At 46.8% G+C, this 23,916-nt stretch overlaps 1 protein-coding gene across 3 annotated transcripts in view; it reads right to left on the bottom strand.

The window, feature by feature from the left end:
- The window catches only part of LOC135399102 (WASH complex subunit 5-like), a 57,019-nt gene that overhangs the window by 14,193 nt on the left and 18,910 nt on the right, over positions 1–23,916 (bottom strand). The window contains exon 1 of one of the 3 annotated variants that reach the window (XM_064630802.1): positions 13,414–13,494. The exons of the other annotated variants lie outside the window; for them this stretch is intronic. The gene's annotated coding sequence lies outside the window, so the exon portion shown is untranslated. Of the gene's footprint in view, positions 1–13,413; positions 13,495–23,916 lie in introns of those variants that run through there. 3 annotated transcript variants of the gene reach the window in all.

Genomic DNA, 23,916 nt, shown 5'->3' with positions numbered 1-23,916 from the left:
ATCTTGAACTTGTGCCGTAATAATTGCGGAACACTCCATGTCCGTCACTGCCCGCTGCATATGTTCGAAAGCTGGTCTCGTTCTCCGGCCGCCAAGTTCGTGACGTCTGGGAGCGAATTCGTGCGCCAAAGCTGCCGAACCTCTTGTAGGAAGCAACTATCTCAGGAGGCACTTGCTTTGACCGAGTTCATTCTGTATGTATCTGTGCGCAGTCTGTAATATTAGCCGGCAGTCATGTGCACTTTCACGGATTCGCCCCGTTTCCAGCTTCCGATCAACCACCTAGCTTCCTGATTCGAGGGGCCAATTCCTTGTAGAATATGGATTTCCTCTACGTGTACATGTTGTTTATTGTTCTTCTTTAGAGCATATGTTTGCCTTTCGTGCTTCGTCATGAGATAACGAACCGGCTCGTTAACGTAACCTGAAGGTTTTACATTATGCATCATTCACCAGCTCGCTTGCTTCTTAGCCATCTTTTCACTGAAGGGTCTGCACGACTTAGAAGAAAAAAAGTGTGTGTGTGAGTGTGTGCAGGGGGGGGGGGGGGGAGCGAAGGACATCAGATGCATGTCTGTGCCTGATATGGCGTGGCATCTCTTAAGGAGGTGGAAGTGCAATTTTCCGTGTTCGGTTCTTCCAGAATCTGCATGCTCATCATAACCTCCAAATAAACGGATGATCTCTACTTTAGTTGAGGCTTCCATGGAGCATTTATGTTCGAAGCAGCCACTATGTGTGTCGGTGGATGTAAAACATAAAGCGATAAAAATAAAGAAGAAAGAGAGCAACAGACCAACTTTAAGCAAACCTGTGGAGGAATTCTGCACCTCTAATCCTTCCTCGAACATGCAATGTGAAAGTATTAAAAAGAAAGTTGAGAGAAAGAGAACAGGAGGCGGCACTTGAGATGTTGCGTATGCATATTTATACATATATGCTTTATGCATATAATATACGTATACAAGGTGTATATCCTTTACAGATTTTTTTGTAAAAAAGCTATGAGAGCAGCACATATGTCGTTTTTGCAATTGAGTTATATGGCCAGGCGGACGTCCTCTCAGAGACAGCATCTAATTACAAGATGATGATTAATTAACTAAAATTAATTAATTAACTCTTTAATTAGAGGATTTCGGGCAAAAGCGAGATAGCGGGATGGGAGAGAATCCTCGTTGAAAGCCATTCTATCTTTCAAATGTCATGAAACGAGCATGTACGCCGTTGATACCGACGTTGATCACCGAATTTTGCAGTGCTAATGAGTCGTAACCGAAACGGCGACGATCAGGAGCACAGGGAGGACCTGTCAAAATGACGTAAGGAAAGTTGCAATGTCACGTGGGTTTACGCTTCCGGGCCGAAGTTCTGCTGGAGTCGCTGGAGTCGTATAGCGTCAACGTGTTTTCAACGTAAAATAGGCGGGTGTTCGGCGCTAATTCTGAGCACTAATTCTGCGGAGAAAGGACATAAAATGTATCGCGTACCCTGGGATCCTGCGCCTTTGGGAAAATGTCATCAGCGTAACGAAAATTGAACTAAGGGGTGTGGGCACTTGTCACCAAATGCCTTATCATGTTGGATCGTGCGTGGCTGTGATAACATTATCAACTCATAACGTTTTTGTTTTGTGTTTATTACGTGTTAGCGCCGCGAAGCAACTGCGGCTATGAGCGGCGAACAGATGTGGATAGAGGACAGTAGGAGGGAGTAGTAGTATTAGTATGTAGTAGCACGGTCCGTGGTAGTAGTATTAGTAGTATACTGCAGTAGTATTACAGTAGTATTAGTATGTAGGGAGTAGTAGTAGTAGTAGTAGTAGTAGTATTAGTATGCGTACTGGGCCGACTTCACGTGGAACTGTGCTGACATTCGTCTGGAAAGTCCTCGGAAAACCAAGGAAAACCTGAGACAGCACAGCCGGTGGTAGGATTCGAGCCCACCACCTCCCAGTCTCCAGCACGACCTTGGCTACGACCAACGACCGTGACGCGGGTGCATTCATGAACATACTGGGATGTGGTGGGCTCGTCTCCTCAATGTGAAAAGAATATCACTGAAGTCACAGCTTCGTCCCAAACTAAAAGGAAACGACTACATGCGTACTACCCTCAGTGTGCGGAAGATTGCTGCGTAAAATACTGCCTGTACATTTTGTTGTGCCATATCTGAAATGTTGCTCGTTATATATCTTTGTTATCTGAAACGTCAAACCGACCGCGTTGTAACAGAACATTTTTCGCACAGCAAAAGATCGCGATTTCAAAGTGCATGCCAAACGAAACCGAAACATGCGCCATGTGTCACAAAATCTAAACTTTGTTATAAGAAAAGTACGTGCGAAGTATTTGTTAAAGTTCCTGACTTCTTTGGGGGGCAGGACCGCAAGTTCGAAGACCCGGCATGCGTAGCGCCACTTCTCAACTAGAAAACAACCCAAAGCCTCCGCCGGCGAAGGTCGTGCGCTCTTGAGGAGCGCGGTTTTGGTTTCGGTTCATTTGCATAGCGAAATTAGCGATGGATACTTCACGGCAGGTGCTCGTTTCATGACATTTGAAAGTTAGAATGGCTTTCAATGCGGATTCTCTCCCACTCTGCTCTCTCGCTTTTTCCCGAAATCCCGTAATTAAAGAGTTCATAGATGAATTTGAGGTAATTTGTCATGTAGTTACATATACTCTCCTCGAGAGTGCCGGTGTCCGCCTGGTCGGAAACTGAACTGCAAAGACACCATCTATACTGCGTTTGTAGCTTTTTTATTTAAAAAAATATGCAAAGAATGTATTTACAAAAACATCCTGTATCAGTATCGCGCATATTAGTAGATATGTTCCTAAGTCATGATTCTACGTCCTGCTGAATCCAGCGCTGCATGCCTCAACTAAAACAAAGCTGTGCTCAAAAAGGAAAGTCCAGCTCTATGATCCTTCCTTAGAAGCAGCAGTTACAGCGCTTCGAAACATTAAATACCAAAATAACGTGGATGTCAACTGATCTTATTAAATCGCGCTTGCAGTTGAACAGCCATCTTTGTATGCACATATCTGTACATTCATGATTCCAGATATGGTAGTATGGTCTCTGAGAGAGTTCAACGAACTCAAATGCCGTCATGAAGCACTGCTTTGCCGCTAAGTTGATGCCACCCTGTACACACTTTATAACAGATGACGCTTGAAAGGCTAGCAAAACGGTCTCGCCCAAGACACGCTGCTGCTCCACCCGCTAAGGCAAACGTCTGTCGTCTGCTATTGCTGTGCATACATTTTTAATTACTTTCTCTTTTATACTTGCTTAACAAATGACGCGGTGAAAGCGCGAGGCGTTCTGCACCATAATGGGTGTCTACCGCTTTCGCTGTCGGAAATGACGTTCTAAACAAAAAGATGTCCAGAATCGTTCGTCCAGGTTTTCCTGAGGCCAGCACGTGATCGTCTTTCACTCGCACGATGCCGTTTTGCAGTGAAAGTATGGTGCTCAACCATAATGTCGGAAATCTCCGGCACACGGTGCTGGAAGCAACGTTTACCTCCCCCACGGCAGCAATGGGGGGGAAGGTAAACGTTGCTTCCAGCACCGTGTGTCGGAGATTTCCGGCGCACGTCAAAAGAACCCCAGGGGTGGTAGAAATGACCCGCAGTCCTACCCTGCGGCCCGCGCAGAATGTCGCCACACAAATAGGCTGACTTACCTTTTTGAAAGTACAAACGAAGCGTATGCGTTGTGCAACTTGCACACCGGGGAAAGTAAACGATGACAAAGTCGTGATGTCAATCTGTTGCCATCTGAATGATTCTGTGGAGAAACACCATAACCATCTGGTTTTCTGGTTTGGCCTGTTGCTATTCCTTTGGTTTCTTTGGAAACCAACCTCACCGTAGTTACGGTGTCTAAGGCACCGGTTGGTATGGATAACGCGCACATTGTTTCAGTGCTGGGCCATGGCACAGTAAAGGACATTGTCCGCGAGACATACGACCATCCGGAACTCAATTTCATAGAGACCGGCAACCGCCGTGTGATTATGGAAATGAAGTCCCCGGTGCCAAACTTCATCCGCGTTAGGGGTAAGCGACTTATATTTCGCTACCCAGGCATGCGGAGAACTTGTTTTAGGTGTGGGCAGTCAGGACATTTTAAAAAGTCCTGCTCGGTGCCTGTGTGCTCCAGGTGTGGGGAGGTAGGTCATGCCGTAGGTGTGGGGGATACCATGCTGCTAAGTCATGCTCGGTGAAAACCTGGGCGTCCCGTGTGGTGGGCATTCCAAATGCCTCGGAGACCGGTGGCGCTGGGTCTGCACCAGCAGAGAGTGCGCCTTCTGCGGATGTAGTGTCGGAGGTCGCGGGTTCTGTGGTATTGGAGCCTGCAGCTGTTGTCGCTCCTAACACAGTGGATGGGGTGGAGGCAGGGATGTCCTCCTTAGTTTCCGTGCCGCTTCCGAGCGACTCAAGTGAGGATGAGTGTGACCATGACAACTGTGATGCAGTCGTCATAGTAGGGGGCGAGAAGGTGCCTCGGGGAGAGCCTGCTGTAGATGATGGTCGCTGGTTCCCGAGCGACGTATCTCTTTCGAGTGACGACGAAGCGTGGGGTAAAAATGATGGTGACATTGACATGGAGGCAGAGGCGTCAGCTGTTGTCTCAGAGGAAGCAACATTCGTGTAATGGTAGTTTTTGTGAGGGCATTATTTCAAATTATGGCACTTTCTGTGGCTACGCTGAATTGTAGGGGTTTTTCTCGCTGTACTAAGCAACTTTCAGTATTACAGTGGGCTTCTAGTCATTCCATTGATATCCTTTTGCTGCAGGAAACTCATTTTCTTTCAGCAAGGGCTGTCAGGAATTTAGAGGCGAACCATCATGTTAGGGTGTTTTTTAGTCATGGCTCACGTCGTCGGTCAGGGGTTGGCATTACAATTTTTCCATCTTGTCGCGGCGTGGTAAAGTGGTTTGATCGCGATTGGGATGGTCGCGTTATTTCGGTTGAATTGGACCTAGCGGGCACAGTTCTCAGAATTGTGAACTTGTACGCTCCGGTGCGCCGGGGTGACCGTACGGAATTTTTTAGGGGACTCGGTTATTTCATGGTGGGTAACCCAAACCTTGTGATTGCGGGGGACTTTAATTGCACTATTGACGGTCATGGGAGTGGAAGCAGGCCTGTAAACCAGGGCCTGTTGCAATTAGTTGGCGGCCTAGGACTCATAGATGCATTTTCGCACATAAATCCTGGAGTTTACCAGTACACGTGGTGCAATGCTCAGGGTGCACATAGCCGACTTGACCGTTTTTACGTTTCTCCTTGTTTGGGTAGCCATGTTTTGAAATGCGATGTGCTTCCCTCTGGAGATCTTTCTGACCATGAGGGTGTGCGTCTCTCGCTCACTGGGTTGCGAGGTTCTCGCTCCGGATCCGGCTGTTGGAGGCTTTGTGCCGAGCTACTGCGAGACACAGAAATTCGTAACGACGTCAAAGCGTTCCTTGTTGATCGCTGCGCTGACACTTTAGTCTCACCGGAATGGTGGGAAGAGACCAAACTAGGAGCCGCGAGACTTTTTCGTCAATGGAGACCTAGGCGTGCAAGGGAGAGCCGGGAGGAATTTGTGCACCTCCGGCAAGTGCTGTCTATTTTGCGCCATCCTGGGTCGCGAGGCCCAGGCAACGATCAAGCCATACAGGACGTGCTAGGGAGGCTAGCCTCTCTGAGGTTACGTTTCTGGGACCAGTTTGCGGCAGCACAGACCGTCGAGCGCTGGTCGCGAGAAGCATATTGCTCTCGCCTTTTACTTGGCCGTTACCTCCGTCGGCCTCCCAGTGTCATCGAGCAACTTGTTGCAACCGACGGTTCGGTTTAGGAGCACCCTGATGGAGTTCGATCACTGCTACGTGATCATTTTATGGCGCTTTTTGACTCCGTGCAGCGTGCCGACGTCGAGGGTCGAGCGTTTTTGCCGGACGCACGACGTATCGAGCTCAGTGCAGCTCCGTTCTCTGTGGACGAATATACTGCTGCCGTCAAAGCTCTTCACACAGGAAAGTCTCCCGGTTCCGATGGCCTCCCAGCTGAATTCTATAAATGCTTCTGGTCCACTCTTCGGAGGCCTTTGACAGTTCTGTTGAATCAGTGCTTGGCACGACGTCTCCTCTGTCCGTCTATGCGTGAGAGCATTGTCACCTTGTTGTGCAAGGATGCTTCCAAAAAACAAGACCCAAATGCCTATCGCCCTGTTTCACTGCTTAATACTGACTACAAAATTTTATCAAAAGCGATTTTGCAACGCATCTCTCCAGTATTGGTACAGTTATTCCTCCTCTCCAGGCCTCTGCTGTTCCTGGGCGGTCCATCACGCTTCACACGCTGGCTTTAAGAGACGCCTTGTGTTGGGCACATAGTCGGCGGCGACCTTGTGTTTTAGTGTCGTTTGACCAAAGGAAGGCCTTTGATCGTGTGCTTCATGAATACATGTATCGTGTGTTGGAGGCGAGCGGGTTTGATCGCGAGATCATACCATGGTTTCGAGCCCTGTATGCTGCGTCAGCTTTCATTGGTGTCAATGGGGGTACCTCTGCTAACTTCCCCATAAAGGTGGGCGTCTGCCAGGGCTGTCCCTTGTCACCGGCACTGTATGCCCTGTTGTTTAGCCCGCTTTTGGAGTCCCTCGCATCACCGGTTGCATCCCGGATGCTTGCCCTTCCGAGCACATCCGCGTTAGTGCTTTTCGCGTATGCAGACGACCTTTCTCTCATCCTGACTGACGAGGAAGCTATCGGGAATGTTCTCCGGGTAATCGAGAGCTACGGTAGGGTTTCTAATGCACAGATCAATAGAGAGAAAAGCGCACTACTTTTCGTCAACCTCAACCCGTCGTGCTCCGCACCCTTTGGTATTCCTGTGAAGAATGCCGTGCGCGTTCTTGGGTATGATTTCCTGCCTTTAGGAATATCTCCCAGCACCTGGGCACGTGTCCATATGCGTAGTATTCCTGTGCTCCGGGACTTGAAAGAGCTCGTATTCCCCATTACCTGCAGAGCGCGCCTTGCTGCGTCTTGGTTTCTGAGTAAATATTGGTATTTAGCCAATATCTCCATCCCTCCGCGGACTACTCTTCAGGCCGCTACACGTGCGGCGTTTCAGTTTATCTGGGGCGGTTCAGTAGAATGGGTATCAAGAGGTCGTATGTATCGGCCTCGCGTAGATGGCGGCCTTTTGGTGCCCGATTTCAAAGTGAAGTGCCTTGCCTTAGGTCTGCGCGCGATCTTTCAGGGTCTCCTAGGGCAGCGGCATCCTGCTCAGGGTCTACTAACTTTTCTGTTAGGACCCGACATCCGTTTTTTTTCTGAGCTGACACACACTCGCCCGCGCTCAGAGTGCGTGGCTCCCCACCTGAAGGCATACGTAGTGGCAATGCGCAGCCTGCGAGCTTCATTCCCTGATGATGACATAACATCATGGCCCGTGCGGCGCCTTTACATGGCACTTCTTGCGCTTAGTCGGCCACCCCCGAAATCGACGCCTATTCAGCGCCACATAGCGTGGCGTACGAACACTGCTGGCTGGCTGGACGCCCGTCGGGCCAGTCTTCAGTGGCGCTTAGCGCATGACGTCTTGCCGCTGCGTGAGCGTTTTTCCCGTTTTGGTGTAACGTCACCCGGCTGTCCCTTCTGCGAGTACAGGGAGTCAGCAGAACATGCTTTCAGTTTATGTTTGTTGCCGGGTGCCCTGTGGCATCGTGTAGCAGGCCTCTATAGCCTGACGGATGTTGAGTGGAGCACAGTTCGTGGTCTGTACCCCCTCCCTGTCTCACAGCGGGATAGGCGGCATTTTGTGCTCTTGGTGGTCGAAATCAACTACCAAGTGTGGATTTCACGCTGTTGACGAGTGCACGCGCAGGAGAGCCGCAGTGTGCAGGAGGTGATTCGGCTAGTTAACGCCGGTATTCGCAAAGTTCTTTGCAGGGAGCGTGCGGTGCTTTGAGCAGTTGAGTTTCACCGTCGCTGGATGACCTCTGACATCCTCTTCAGGGTGGACAATGGCAAGTTCCATGTTAACCTATGAGGTGTCCACATCCTTGTGTTGTTCTCCCACTTGCAGCTTTCCAATGTCATGGACTGTTGCATGGCGAAACGGACACGTATAGCAATCTCTGACCAGCCTTAGTCGCTGGGCGAGAGTTGGTATTCAGAATGTTGTTCGAGTCTATTTGAGATGCTGCAGGAAGCCTGCCCCTGTGGCAGGCCTTCCATTTGATGCCAATACACTCTCTCTCTCCAGCGAATGTGACTGGATGTGGAGGATGTAGGTAGCTTGATGACAGTACAGCTGTGGGCAAGCTTTCGCTTGCCCCATCCTACAGTTGGCAGTACGACAATACACCGGATGTGATTGGACTTCCGCTTCTATGCCAACACTCCGATCGAAAAATCCGACAAGTCTCCATCAGGAAGTCCAACGGTCCATTAGAATATTATGATTCACCATCGAAACAACTTGTCGGCCCATTAAACAGCTGCGGCTTGTCGGCTTGCGGTCAAAAAGGTGATGCCTCATAATAGATCAGGACCCCTAATGTGACATCAGAGAGATGGCATAGCGTATAATCGCTAAAACACTCAATGCAAGACCCCGTAAAGGATAGAACTGCAAAGGATAAGACAGAAATTGCGTCCTCTCCTGTCCTAGTCTTGTCCTTTAGTGTTTCCTTGTATCGAATGTTCTAACTGGTATAAGAAATGAGCAACGCTGAAGCCGACGTTCTTACAGTATTCAATATGGCAGCTCGCATTGTCCTGACAGGCCAATAAACCTCCGACCGTCAGCTACTAACGTTTTATGCCGCCGGACTCATTGCGATTTGGAATATTCTAATACTGATCTGTGACCCCCATAAAACTTCCCTAAAACTGATCAGCGCTCAGAGACTCAAGCTGCGAATGCCCTAGCGTGTAAAGCCGAATGAGCATCGTGCGACGCTCGCAGCCTATGAAAGGCCACGTGCCATGAGCCAGTATACCACAAGCATCCATAAAACGACTGGGAGCTTCATAGGTGGACTTCGCTCCCGTATATCCGCTGGATGTCGCGTGTCGGCAGTTTCAAAAATTATCCTAGTCCTGACGGAATTCTCTGATGGAATGGAGTTTTGCGAGAGAGAAAAAAAGTGCGCGATTTTACTGCGGAAGTTCGATATTCGATGGGACCTACAGAATGTCTCAACCAAAAGCAGTAAGACGTTGTGTTATGCTTGAGTTAATACCCCAGAGTAAATGAATTAAATTTAGACGCCGCACCTCTTACATTTAACCGCGGCAGCAAACAGGACTGTCGGATCCGCCAAATCACGGAAGATAGGCTATAAGTATAGTATTTGTGCTATCTGCGTCCGCTTCCACTACCTCCATAGGTAGTTCTCCTGCTTGATGACAATATACACACGCTTCCACTTCCACTTTCAGTATAGTGCACTTCTAGTGTTTCTGTTTGTGTAAAGGGCCTACCTGCATAGGTATAGCTCTCCCGCTTGATGACAATACACTTCCACTTCCAGGTAGTCCGCCTGATTGATGACAATACACACTTTTATGCCAATGCATCAAAGGAAATGGACTCTGCCATCGTAAGTGAGCTCTTGGGCTTTCAGTTCTGGAGACAGTTTTTTTTCTTCTTTGTTTACTTCTTGAAATGCACTGTATGTCTTGAAAAGTCTTAGAAACAAAAACAGAAGAAAGAACAGAAGCAAGAGAGATTAAATTGTGTCATGACAGAAGTCGGAAAAAAGACAGAAAGAAACAAATTTTACTTTCTACTTTTTTTTTTTTACTTTTGTGGAGCTCCCATCAAGCCATTAGACCCTTAGGTCCTAACGGTCCCATCAAACCGCTAAACCGATAGTCCTATTGGATACGCCCGAAATTGCGATAGGCCTCTTGGCCTAATGCTTCCATTAGGATTGGTTCTGATGGATTTTTCGATCACAAGCGGATACCAATACACGGTCCACTGCTGGGTGTGCCGTGTCTTTGAATGCGCGGCCTATAAACGCGTCGTCGGGGCAGAGCAGAACCTTTTGCGGTGCTGTACCCGGGAAGATGTTTTCTTAAAAATTCACTTCTTCCAGGGAGTCTGGCGCTCTGATACCTATATACCTAGCAAGGCGACTAGAATATGATCTCCCACTCCCCTTGAACGTGGCGAAAAAGGAAAAAGACGTGTTGAAGAAAACCACCTACCAGTGATGGCCAGTATAGTTAACTACATGTAGTTAAACTACTAGTTAAACTACCTGATTGTAGTTAAAAAGTAGTTAGCAATTACTTGCAGAAATGTAGCGGCAACTACTAGTTATACTACTATTTTAAGTAGTTCACTGCAGTAGTTAGGTTACTGAAGGCGCCAACTACTTCCGATTTTGCAGCAAGCTTTACGGCATGATTGTGCTTCCGACTTTTACCTTGAGCTACTTGTATGATGAGAACGGAGGTGCAGAGCAATTGTGTCATGTGTACTAAATCTTCACTTTTAATGCTTGTCTAGTGAAGCCTCATTTGCTGTGAAATAATTTTCTGCAACTTAGTTTATTGCGTAGGCACAGAAAGAATCCCGCTGCAAGCTTTGTATTTGACGATCGTAGCAATGGCTTGAGCCAAAGTTTATAATTGGTTGTGATTCATATTTAGGTGTCCAAGAACACTACAAGGGGATTGGTGTTGGCGGACAACGTTAAGTAGTTATAGATGTAGTTAAACTACATTGCAGTAGTTAAAGAAGTAGTTTTAACTGCTCTCTTGAAAAGTAGTTGAACTACTAGTTAAACTACCCTATCGCAAAGTAGTTAGTAGTTATAGTTAAACTACTGTAGAAGTAGTTAGTGGCCATCACTGCCACCTACGATAGCCAATGCGATACCAATGCGATACCAATGCGAGTTTCAAATGCGTTCGAAATGTTGGCAATAGACAATAGAAATGACAATAGAAATGACAAGAAATACACGGGGGGGGGGGGGGGAAGTTAGAAACGCATGGAGATGCACGTTCTAATGATCGCCGTGGATAGCGGGAGACAAAGCAGTGTATGACTGTTCTTCGTTTTTAGAGCTGGGGCAATGTTATTTTTGAAACGGGATGTGAGCATGCTTGCGCTTGTCCCATCCTACAGTTGGCAATACAACAGTACCATAACTGTCAATAATTTGGAGAACACTCCGCCCCCCCCCCCCCCCCCCGGCCTACGATCCTGTTGGCTGCTCGCTATATACTCGCGTAGCGTTTCAGTTCATCTGGGGCGGTTCTGCGGGATGAGTGTCGCGAGCTCGGATGTATCAACGTCGTGCGGATGGAGGCCTATCTGTTGGTCTCACATGTTAGAGTCAAGTGCCTCGGCTTGCGCTCAATATTTCTGTAACTCTGTGAAGAACACCATATGGCTCGCGGCCTTATAGAGTTTCTACTGGGCCCTGACATTCGCTTTTTCTCTGTATACTCGTTCACACTCGCCCTCGTTCTGACACTGGAGAGGATATTTCAGCTTGGCCCGTGCAGTGCTTTTACTTCGGTGTTCTTTACTCGCTTGAGCCTGTGCCTACTGGCCGGGCGCACATCTTGGGTCAAGTGGCGTGGCGTCAGGTGGCTTGACGCAGGCCGTGCAAGTGCAGTGGCGCCCAGCACAGGATGTGTTGCTGTTGAGCGACCGCCTCTACCGATTTGGGTTATCGAATCGACGCTGAGAGGTTTTGAGCTGAAATAGCTCGGTTCGTCCGACAGGTAATGCAGTTCAGCACCCGCCATCGCTCAACCTCAGCTCCGGCTTGCCATAGCTTGTACGATAGGATCATTCCACCGTATACTGCCCAAGGTGTACAAATTCACTGGGCTGTTTTGGTTCCGTCGTCTGTTGCTTCCCGGGGATATCTCCAAGATATATCGTGAAAGTTCGCTTGGAAAATTCAACCCACACGTGACCCACCGGGCTGTTGCGGCGTTCTGCCCAACCCTAAAAGTGCTGCAGAAGTCGTTCTGCAGAAATCCAGAGGTGAATGTATACGTCACCTACGACTGTTGCCTGACCATTTTGAGAAAACCTACGAAGGTCAAACCGCATCCGGCGTACGGTAGACTTTCGTCGAGCCCTACACCGTCCCTGTTTAACAGATGGAAACATGCGAATCCTTCCTCGGGCATGCGGGTCATCGGTGCTGTGGTCCATCATATGTAGAGCCATTTTCCTTTACATTAATTTTTCATTACTCCTCGCGTTTTTAAACCTTTTCCAAAGCAGTATACGCTGCTTTTCTTTTTTCTTTTTCCTCAAAAGTTACGAGCTGTCCCCAGTCTGTAAGCGACCCCAACGCCACTTGCAATTTTTCGAATTATAAATTCGCACGTAGTTAGGTGCTCCGAAAATTATTCTAGTGTAACCTAATATCTCAAATATTAGTGAAGTAAAATGAGCGAGAAATCCAAGTCCGTCCAAGTGGTCCTGGATATGTCTGTCCAGGAAACTGGAATCAACTCTATTTGTGGTGTCCTGCAACTCAGAACGACCATGAACCAGCGCTTTCCGCAATAAGAATGAAAATCCCTGTCGTTAGAGGTCGCTTCCGTCAAGAGTGATTTGAAAGTGGAAGTTTCATGTATGTTGATCGTAAAAATGTCGCTAAAAGTTGAACGTTGGCCCTCACACTGCCGTGCTGATCTGTCATTCATCATTGAGATGCAGTTCAGCAACATCACCATCATCATCGTAAATCTCCCATTGCAGTTGATTTGCAACTTGGAATAAACCGAGCTGAACCAACGCTTCCTTTCCCGAAACTCAATCCATCATGGCCACCAGGGGGAAGCACTAGTTGGATGACCGACCCCTGGCGGTTGGAGTCGGCAAACTCTGGTAGCCCCTGGCATGGTGATCGATGAGGATGACTTTCGCCTTTCTTACACTGGCGGAGAGAATGTTTAAGACCTTTGAGACAAAGGGAGGCAACTACCTTTTCACTCACGCCCGGTTTTAGTTTTGAGTAAGTCAGTAACGACACCTCACCCTTTCCGTCACGGAGGTGTTTCCTGCTCCTGCTGTGATCAGAACGCGTGACGTAAGCTGTATTGCAGGTGCGTTTATACCACTACTGTGGCCTTGCAAGGATGATCTAAAGAATTCCTAGACGTGGGCAGGGGTTCAAGATCCTCCGAATAAGAAAGAAGTGGGGGTTCGACCTTCTTTGATCCTTTGAACAAAGTAAATAGTAATGGGTATAGCTAACCTCCGTGAAGATGTACTATAGGATTTTTTTTTCTTAATAAACATATCCCCACCCCCGCTTCTTCTCTCTTCTTCTTCTGTCTGTTGACTGTCGGTTTCGGTGATGCAAGACAAGTTAAAATAATCTAAAGCTAATAAAAGCAGTTTGGACATACTCAGTGATGGGTACGCTGTCCACGCAGCAACGATTAAGAGCTTGTAGAGGAGGTGGTGTCCCTCCACATGAACCATTTCTTGGTCCAGGTAAGGGGCTCTCAACTTTTGTTATTCGTTGACAGGAAACCCAGGATCCTGCCAGCAAGACTTCGAGGATCCTCTTCAAACAATCTGTGAAACAGGATAGTGAAAGAATGCGTCTGGCCAGGGACATCGTATAACTAGCGGATTATTCATGATTATTAATTTATTATTATATGTTTTTTTTTAGGTTGGATCGTCGGTTTTGCCAACCGGTGACGATGATACCTGTTCTGGCACCGCTCTCTACAACTAGCGTCAGCCGCGACGTCCGGCGATCTCGGCCACATTCCCGAAGCGCCAGCGATTAGGTGTCGGACACGGTAGGATACCGAAGGCAAGCCATGGCCGGCAGAAGACAGGCGCCAAACTCTCCTTTGGGGACCTTCGGGCCAGATATACCTGAAGCCTACATTCGCGGTACATTTCAAAATGCATTTCTTTTTTTTTTCTTTTTTTTTGTAGTTGTTGTTGTTATTGTTATTTTGTTCACTTTCCAGGAGCGACTTTCTGTTTCTGCGTCTTGCTAGACTAAAACGTGGACTTTGAGCAAAAATTGCTTCATTGTTTGAGGCTTCATTATATATTATGTGTCTGAGACCGCATTGAGCTTCGTGAGCCTCCTGTGGTTTCCTAAACAGTCGCCTTCTAGACCTTCAAGACGGTTGTGGCTTAACTAAAAAGATAACAAGTATGCTACCTTAGTGTGTAGGACAGCATGCCAGGGTAAGGTTAAAAGTGGATAGCACAAAAAATTAATCTCGTGCTTTATCCTTTTGAGATCTGGCGCATTCGATTCGCAATGGCAAAATATGTTGTCTGCTTACATGACCTTTTAACGGAAATGCTTACACGCGATCCTCAATCCATTACTCACCCCGACTCAATTGGAAAGCTAGCGCGATAACCTTTCTGCCTTTTTATCCGACCTTCCGATCTTTCATGCACACGAACTTGAACTCATCAGACTTCATCAAGCTCCATTCACGCTTAACCACCCATGACACCAATACCAAGCTGAAATATTTCTGTACTCTCATTCTCACTTCGTCATATTCAAGGCAACCCACATAGATTCTTGCAGACACTACAATGTTTTCGGCGGCGTCGGGTGGGCTGTCCTACACCAGAACGGGCGTTCTTGCTGCGGCGGCGTCATCGACGCCCTTGAGCGGGTGGCCGAAGGTTCAAGGACCCTGTCAGATGTCGTACGATGTCCGCGCACAAGGCAAATTAGAAAAGGTCTCTCTTCTCAGCAACCTTCGGTCTTTGACGTTACCCAGAAATGTTTGCTAAGTAACGTGATGGAAGGTGCCGCCCGTCGTCTGCCACGGTGCTAGACCGTCGTCTGCGTTGAATACCCTCGCCTGCGTGCTGGTGGACTGGCGCTGATTGTAATTATGAAGCAAGAAATGAAATGGGTGTGGTTTGCTGTGATGTCTTTCGCAACGGCGTGTTATACAAGCACTGCAGTTGGACTTTTGTATGTGTGTGTGTGGGCTGAGCAGTGCGTTTGATGAATTGGTTTGTTCAAACCGACAGTTCGTGCCAACGTATAGTTACAGTGTAAACTGGTTGTCAGTATTATGTGTCTAGCCTTCATGGATCACGCGAGATCTGTGTTAATGAAGCTACAGTGCAGTTGTAGTTATAGGTTTAATGTCCTCAAGCTAATTGGGTTTCGATAGCTGATGTCAACTCAACTCAACTCAACGCAATTCAGCTGATGTCAGATTTGGTGGATAACCCAGGAACATGCACTTGAACGACACTTGGGCCTTATTCCCCTATACTGTATAGTCGCCTTGTTCAAAATTGGTGCGACATGTTACAATAAACACGGAAGTTGCGCAACGTCATGTGTCTGATGTGATGTGATGTGATAGAAAAAGAAGAAAAAAAAAAGGTCATGTGTCTGATAATAAAGGGGACTTGCCAAGTAACTGTTGTGAGGCAGGAACACACAAGCTGACAAACAGAACACGAACCTCATGGTGCCTGTTCGCAAGGTGCGTGTCAGTTCGTTGAATGAGATGAGACTACCTTGGGTGTGACCAGAGGCGGAGAGTTTCCATTTTCCCGGGGGGGGGGGGGGGGGGGAGCAAAGGCGCACCGCGAAGTAAGTACTTTGGCGGGGGGGGGGGGGGCTTTGTTTATTAAGAAAAAAAGGTAAGGTATGAACATGTGCACAACTGGAGGCATTACGCCTTTGAAAACTGAGTGCAAAAGGAACAAAATGCACTGAATCCTCAGTGTTTGACCCGAAATGCGCGCAATATAATGAATATGGTCAATGAGATGGAGCAGCGGGAGTTGAACCCGCTCCCAACGGATATGCATTCCGAAGATCCTGCCGTTACACTTCACTGGCAGCTGCTGGTACCTTTTCGTCTGCTTCGTTTCATTGATCTGATTGCTTTGGGCGAAATCCAGGGCTATGTGTCGTGTCATCCTCTGTGTCTTCGCCTCACCTTCTACTGTGATAATGAGTATGGTGGGCGGATACATATTTTACAAATTGCAAGATGCATTTTTGGGGTTGGTGCCTCTTCGCTCTTTTGACCCGGGCGCTCCGAGCCCCAAAGGTTGGTGTCAGTCTCATAGCGGGACTTCCCGGGGGAGGCGGCGCCCCCCTTAGTTCATGTTCCGGGGGGGGCAAGGCCCCCCCCCCCCGCAGTCGGCGCCTATGGGTGTGACACTGATATAAACAATTTTAAATAAAATGCTGACAAATAAATCTTCTAAAAACCCAATTTCCAAAATAAACTTTTAAAAATAAATCATGTAAATATCAACGGCCTCAAAACAAACGCAAAGTTAACCCACCCTCTCAAAATCCACCCTCTCTGATTGGTGCTCAGCGGAAGCTGTCTACATCCGCGTCGGAAAATTGTACGTCCTTCATTGGTTGGAACAGTGTGCCTCAATACTAACGCAGAAGGACCTTGTTTGAAGAGTGACGTATTGATAAAGTTCCCTATCTTGGAATGAATAGAAAGCGGTTTATAGGAATAGCCTCGTTCATAGCTCAACGCGCAGGAATGTGTGTGTTATGTCTGTATCAATACGCGTCGTCCTGTGCACTTTCAAATTGGATATTTCGATTTCCTCAGCTATTACTGGAAGAAACACGTTTAATCTTGGTGCAGATATGAATAAGAAACGTTAGTCATATCGGTTAGTTACAGCGGTTTTCTTTGAAGAGAACATATAGTGCCGCTCGTAAACTAACGTACGGCAGAGAAGCACTCCAGGCTAAACTATGATTAATTTTACAGTGTCATACGACTGATTTCACCGGATGGATTTGGGTGGGTGGAATTTTAAACGTGGAGTTTTTTATGTTTTAAAACTTCAAGCGTTTATTTCAGCATACCCCCCACCCCCCTCTCCTTGGCTAGTCTTCGCTAATCCGTGGCAGTGTGACTGTGGAATCAAGGGGTGCAGGTGGTGGACTAACACCATAGTGTGGGTTCGGTTTCCGCCGCTGTCTGGCTTTTACAACAAATAGACCTCTCCCTGTTTGTAAACAAATGTCGTCATAGTGTTCGACAGCGCCACCAATTTGGTAGAATTGAATTATACACTCGAAGCTAGGGGCGAACAAGGTACCCACGGTCTTGAGGGGATTACGATGGTCCCTGAAAGGGACGCGACCTTCGGTCCTACTTTTCTTTCAATAAGAGGCAGCGGACAAGTGCGCATTCGTGGAACCCAGCCCTCCCCTTCCGATTTGTCTCGGTTTCAGTGTGTCTACCAACGTCATGATGACGTTTCTCGGGTAGAAGTCTATATGGAATTTGCTCTTTCGTGTTACAAAGCTGCTCGTAGACTTTCTCAATTAATCATATTGCATGACAATAATCACACTCATTTCCAGCAACGAAGAATCGCCCGATGGACCAGCTCCCCGAAATTCTTCGGGAAATCCCCTCAACACGTCTGTGCAGTTGACCATCTTCCCCATCTTGTGTAGTTTCCCTTTCTTTTATTAATAACGCGTCCTGGAGTAGCCAGTCCCGAGTGGCTCGAGACTACCATCTCCATTTTTTTCTTTTAAAATCAATCAATCAATCAGTTGACCATCTTCCACCCTTGGCTGGCTGACCAACGCCCCTAACCGGCTGCGCCCATGTTGCCAGACCTTGAACCGACTTCCGCGAATATTCTATCGTCTGCCATCGTGCCCGCGGTGAGTCACGGACGCCGTGTTTGTAAACACGAAGAAACGAAAGGCGCCAGGCAGGATCAGGGAACGTAAATTTCAATCCGTGCCTCGACCCGAATGAAAACACAACGCCCCTTCAGTCCGTTTTTCCATATAGCATCCACTTCCAGGAAGCGACGGCGCGTTCGCTAGGAGAACTCGCGATGCAAAAGAAAATAGCGTGGCGACGAAACCTAATAAGTTGCTCACGTCCGAGCCTGGGCGTGGAATTCAGGGAAGACACGATGCGTTGCTTTGACCTGTAGATACATCGCGTGCAATTTATTCGCAGAAGTGGTGGTCGTTTCACTTTGATACAGCACATAAACTATCCGCACAGGAATGGATGAACGAGCTCGGACGTCAGCACCCTATCATCTGAGGGAATCAAGGACGGGCCTCGAACTTTGTAGAAGTCTTTATGTATATATATATATATATATATATATTTGATACACAACGTATTTCGGAGAATTGTTGGGCAGATAGCAGCTCTTCTGTATACGTAGCGGTGATATAAAATGCAGCTGTACGTTTTTGAACAATTCTTGTTTCTCCATTCCTTACGCTTTGCCGGATGCTAGCTCCCTTGGATTAGTAGGACTAACTTATGTATTAGATGCCCGTGCATGGATAATTGGGAACCTTACATTGCAAGACAACTCCATGTGACTCTATAGAGCAGGGACCGTCAAATCAAGCAGCGGGCCACGTTGACCTTAGACCACACCATGGAGGTCTAAGGTCTACAGAATAGGAATGTCCGTAATTACCATAACACACCCTAAAATGCCATGAAATAACAGTATACAAAATGACCAGGAGCGATGTATTTATTGTGTAGCCGGACGGCATTACTGCAAAATTCCACATTACGCACCCCCAAAATACGTAGTTCTTCACAGATGATTATGGCAATGTTCAAGAATTATCGCCTATTTACACGCTGTATTGGTGCCTTTGCTTTCCGTTTTATCTTGAAAAAAAAAAAAAAAAAAGAAACGTCAGAGAGAAACAGCAATCTGACTTTGTTGACACTGTGTGGTTACGGGTTTATTGGCTAAGCGACGAGCAGATGGAGGACGTAGACAAACAGGATGACGTCGCGTATCCAATGGATTTGGACCAACCCGCATATAGCTTCTTTTGTAACGGTTTCGGGTTTCCCACTTTAATATGACTCCTAAAAAATTAAAATACGACGGCCCTTGTACATGATCGTTCCGTCTATATCTTGTTCTCCTTTCTCTGTTCCTTGCTAGTTTTCCGTGGATGACATCCTGAAGGGGAGGGGGGGGGGGCTATACACACTTAGCACATGAATGATAGTGCTAGTTTACCAACGCGCACGCTAAGACCAGGTTGCTGTGACCGTGACCTGTCGTTGAGATCCATATGACCCGCAAGAAGAGCCCATATACGTATGTGCTGCTTAACATGGACAACGGCAGCACTATATCCCAGGCAAGGGTGAAAACAATGTCTTATAATCTGGTTTCATTCCTAACTGCTCATTAAATATTTTTAGGGGAACTTCCTTCTGTTCGGTGGTCAAGGGCCTCGGACCGCAGAATAGTTGATGCCGCTGTGGCCGCGTGTTTGAGACACCTGCTGCAGAGGGACGTTATCTCCAGGTTAAGGCCTAGATTTATAGGCACGGCCCGGCGCATACCCAAAATCACGTAGACTTGACCCGGCATCCAAGAACCGGCCCGCGACCGCACAGCCCTTCCCAACGCGATTTGCACCAGTCCTGTGCCTTTCAATCTCGGTGTCGGTGCGAAACAGTCCAAATGTTACTATCCTAACCAGCATCCTAATATGTATCCTATCAATATCAATATCCTAGCCAGTAGAAAATCTAGCAAATCGGCGGTGCGCCTCAAGACGAGCCAAGCCGTCGGTATTTCGAACAGAGTATGTTCTCCTTCTGAGCCTTGTAGACCACCTATACTGCCACGTGGAACGTCGGAGTATTGCCAAGTTCCCTCAAGTTATAATATAACGTTATAAGGACGCACAAACTGTACTATAATTGGCCGAGTGGAAGAACACGCGGTTTCTGTTCGGAAATGTCGGCGGTCTGGACCTCAGGCGTTCGCTCCAACTCACCTCCACCGCGTCCATGGGTCTTCCACTTTTCGACATGTATACATGTCGAAAAGTGGAAGACCCATGGACGCTTGCAAAGAACGCACTGCTTTTTGTGCAACACGAACTGCTGTCCATTCGGTCAACACGCGTACCGGCTGTAGTTCTGAGACTGCTCAACATCGCTCACTGCTGAGCTCTAATTGATTCATGTGAAACCTGTGCATGGTGTGCCAAATAAATGTTATTTGCCGTTTCTCATAATCCATCCACGTTCTTTACTTCTTACTCTACACAAATCGCGATTGGAATGTGACGCGTGGACAACAGCAACAAATAAATAATGACGATAACATGGAGGATTTAAACAGCCAATATACAACAGCAACACTTGCTGTATTCTGTTTTTTTTTTAAGAACGTTTGTAAAACGGCTTTTTACGAATCCTGGAGCAGCCGGACCTCAGTGGTTTGGGGCCAACATCTAAATTTCTTTTTTACTAACCCCCCCCCCCCCCCCCGGTTCTTTCGTTGCACGGTTCCCGCAATCTTTAGTCAAGAGCTCGAATCAACGTAACGGTTCTTTCCATGACTGTCCGGTGTTCTTCAGAAGCACGCTTAAAATGTTCATTGCGAACAACTAATGCCCTTGGGAACGTTCTTCCGAACTGTGTTTAAGTGGTTCGTGACGAAGAACTGATGGCTTTAAGAAGGTGCTTCTAAAGTACACCTAAATAGTTCGTTACAAAGTACTTATATTTGTGAAACGGTTCTTCCGTAGTACTACTAAACAGTTTTTGACGAAGAACTAATAATAGTGCGAAGGTTCTTCCGTGATACGCCTAAATAGTTCGTGACGAAGAACTTGTATTGCGAAACGGTTCTTCTGAAGTACACATAATTAGTTCGCAACGAAGAACTCATAATGCTGAGAAGGTTCATCTGCGCGCGCCTAAATAGTTCTTGGCAAAGAACTGACCTCCTTGAAAGCGTTCTTCACATAGTACGGTTTATAAGTTCTTGGTTAAGAACTGAACTTCACAGTTCTTCAAAGAACTCTTTAAAGGTGAAAAATACGGACAGGCCGAAGAACTGCAAAAAGTTCTTTTTCGAACGCTTTTTTTTCTGTGTGTAGCTATAGCGATTTACAAACAATTCGTCTATACGCTCTCACCTTATCTGTTTACATCCCTGCCGTCGGTTGTACAATGACCAGCGTTGTACGGTTGCCGACAGCGCGTATAGCCGTATACACCTATTATACTCCGCGCAAGCTTTAAATAACTGTGACGGTCCCCTCGGTATGCAATAAGACTCCCATACATCACTCGTGAACTCAACCATAAAGAAGTCAATGCCATAGAAAGACCCCATCGGCTAAGCACGCGCGCCGTAATTTTCCCGGGCTCTTTCAATTGAAGGCAGCTTGTGAAACAATGGAGACGGACGACTGGCCGACCAAAGGGTGGCGACCTTCACCTCGGGACATTCGTCTTCCACACCCTCGACACCAAAGGTCACTTCCTGGACCGGGTGGTCCCAAATTCGCCCAAGACCAGATTGCGCGTGGTACGATGTGTAGATGGTGATGTTGCGAGAACAGTTCCATCACATGACGGAAGACCAGGCGTATGCGCCTCATCTTATGAGCGTTCACAGGTCTCACTCAGGCGGCCTGTATCTTGCATTCTTCATAATCATGCATTCGATGTGGAATACGTGTCTTAAAATCTTCGACTGAGTAGCAGGTGCGATTACGTTGACGCTATAGTCCAACGTCCTCAAACTCAGCACATGGACGTAATTTGGGATTTGCTGGAATGGCAGAAGTATAACACGCGACACCTTTGTGGTACGTACGTATCCTAGGCGCATGCATGCACGTATCACTCTAAGAAAAACAGGTAGAATTTTCTACCCATCTCGGTAGAGCTGTATTGCAACCATATTTCTACTCAAACCAATTTTACCTTTTGGGTACAAACTACAGAGTAGAAAAGTGTCGTTCTACCAGCTTGGGTAGGAAATTCTACCTTTTTTTTTTTTTTTTCTTTGAGCAAACGTGAGAGAGAGGGGGGGGGGGGGTAAGGGACGCCGACGCTTATACCCGCAGAGGAGAATTAAGGCGCGCGTGGATTGGCCCGAAATGGTAGAAGTACTGTCGTTCTACCAGCTTTGATAGGAAATTCTACATTTTTTCATCGAATGCTGGGAAGACTTGCCGAAATGCGTATCATACGTAACGCTATTATACGAGCTCGAGTCGACCCATTTTGGAATCCTGGCACCGCTGTGTTCAAAACCTAAAAAAGTGACTCCTCAAAGACCTATGTAGTGTGTATCGTTTCCTGAAGCTTCAGGGTAAAGTAATAATGCTGTCGTACTTGTCACGCTGACTAGGTCTAATGGAGGCGCTGTACGGACTAGCTCCAACATTATGTAAACTTCTATCCAGAATATGAGTCTCGAATGAAGCTCAACCACATTTTTTGTAAAGGTAATTTCGTGCCCAAATTCAAATACTGAACACTTCAAAATAGTCCAAAGGCCGGCAACAGCCATATCAGTTAATACGTGTGAAGCACATTCATTCATTCATTTCATTTATTTGTTCTTACTTTTTACAGTAAGCCCAGGCTAATGGGAAAAAAAACACGCAATGTGGCTTGACGAGTCCCGCCAGCCCCTTCTTCAGCAGTACAAGCAGCATTATAAGTAACACAAGCATGTAACACACATGTAACACAAGCAAGTAACACAGCAATACAAGTAACATAAGCGATACAAAATACAAAAAAAAAAAAGAAAAGAGAAATAACACATGGAGGCTGCGTTAATTGAAATACTTCGCAAGAACCGTACACAACTGAAGACATGTTATTCGTTATTCGTCAGCGGCAAAGAGAAGGCGCCAATGGTACCCGGGTTCGAATCCCGGTGCCGGCTGTGCTGTCTAGGGGTTTTTCCTGGGTTTTCCTCAGACGCTTTCAGACATATGTCGGCACAGCTCCCCTAGAAGTCGGCCCAGGACGCACATTTCCCCAGGGCGTCAGTCGTGACGTTGCCCACATACGTGAGGCCGACAACGGCAAGCCCTTTCAACATCACCACCACCACCACCGCCTAATGTCAGGTTTGCTTATGTTTAGGAAGTTAACCTGCGTATGGACATTAAGTAATGTTGGCAACTGGTATGATATTAGTTGTGTTCCGTATTCTGTCCGGGGCCTATGAACAACCCACGTCGGAAGGGAACGTAAGCAGTGTAAGTGTTCATTTTTTTTTCTAGTTTAATGTTGTGAAAGCTATAGTTATTTTGGTGATGCACGCGTTTATAAGTTAAAATTAAGTGATATTTGTACAATTCTGTCACCCTTATGAGGGATAAATTTGTAACTAAATGTTCTGTGCTCGTATTGTAACCTACATTTGCTATTGCCCGTATAGCTTTTTTATTAAGACTAAAAGGGATTCGATATTTTTTTTTTTTTTTGGTCGGAGGTTCCCCACACAAGGTGACAGTACTGGACGTGAGAAAGAAATAAGGCCTTGTATATTACCAGTTTAGCTTTAGTAGGAAGATAGAAATGTCTGTAAAGTATCCCTACTGGTGAAGATATTTTGGATTGTACATGTCGATAGTGCTCATCCCAAGACATTGTATGAGAAAAATATACTCCCAATAATTTAGATCTATTGACTATGTCAACAGAATTGGAAGCCATTTTAAGTTCGATATCTCTATAAACTTTCTTATTTTTAGGTCGAAATATCATAGCCTTAGTTTTCTTCGTATTTATGATGAGTTTGTTTTTCTGCGCCCAAGAGTGGCATGGTATCAAGTACTGTAGTAGTTCGTTTAATCAAGTCATTCACACAAGACCCTGACAAAAATATACTGATATCATCGGCGTGTATTACATACGAGACTGTGCGTGCTATGTCTATGATGTCCTTAATATATAAATTAAATAAAGATGGACCGAGAATGCTTCCTTGAGGTACCCCAATTGTTATATTTTACAAGTCTGATATAGCAGAATTAATTTGCACGCATTGCTTCCGACAAGATAGATATATACGGAAAAGTTGAAGTACATTACCCCGAATGCCATACCTAAATA

The sequence above is a fragment of the Ornithodoros turicata genome, chromosome 6, assembly GCF_037126465.1.
Source record: "Ornithodoros turicata isolate Travis chromosome 6, ASM3712646v1, whole genome shotgun sequence".
Lineage (NCBI taxonomy): Eukaryota > Metazoa > Arthropoda > Arachnida > Ixodida > Argasidae > Ornithodoros > Ornithodoros turicata.
The sequence above is the reverse complement of the archived record's forward strand: the minus strand, read 5'-3'. Positions and strand labels throughout refer to the sequence as shown.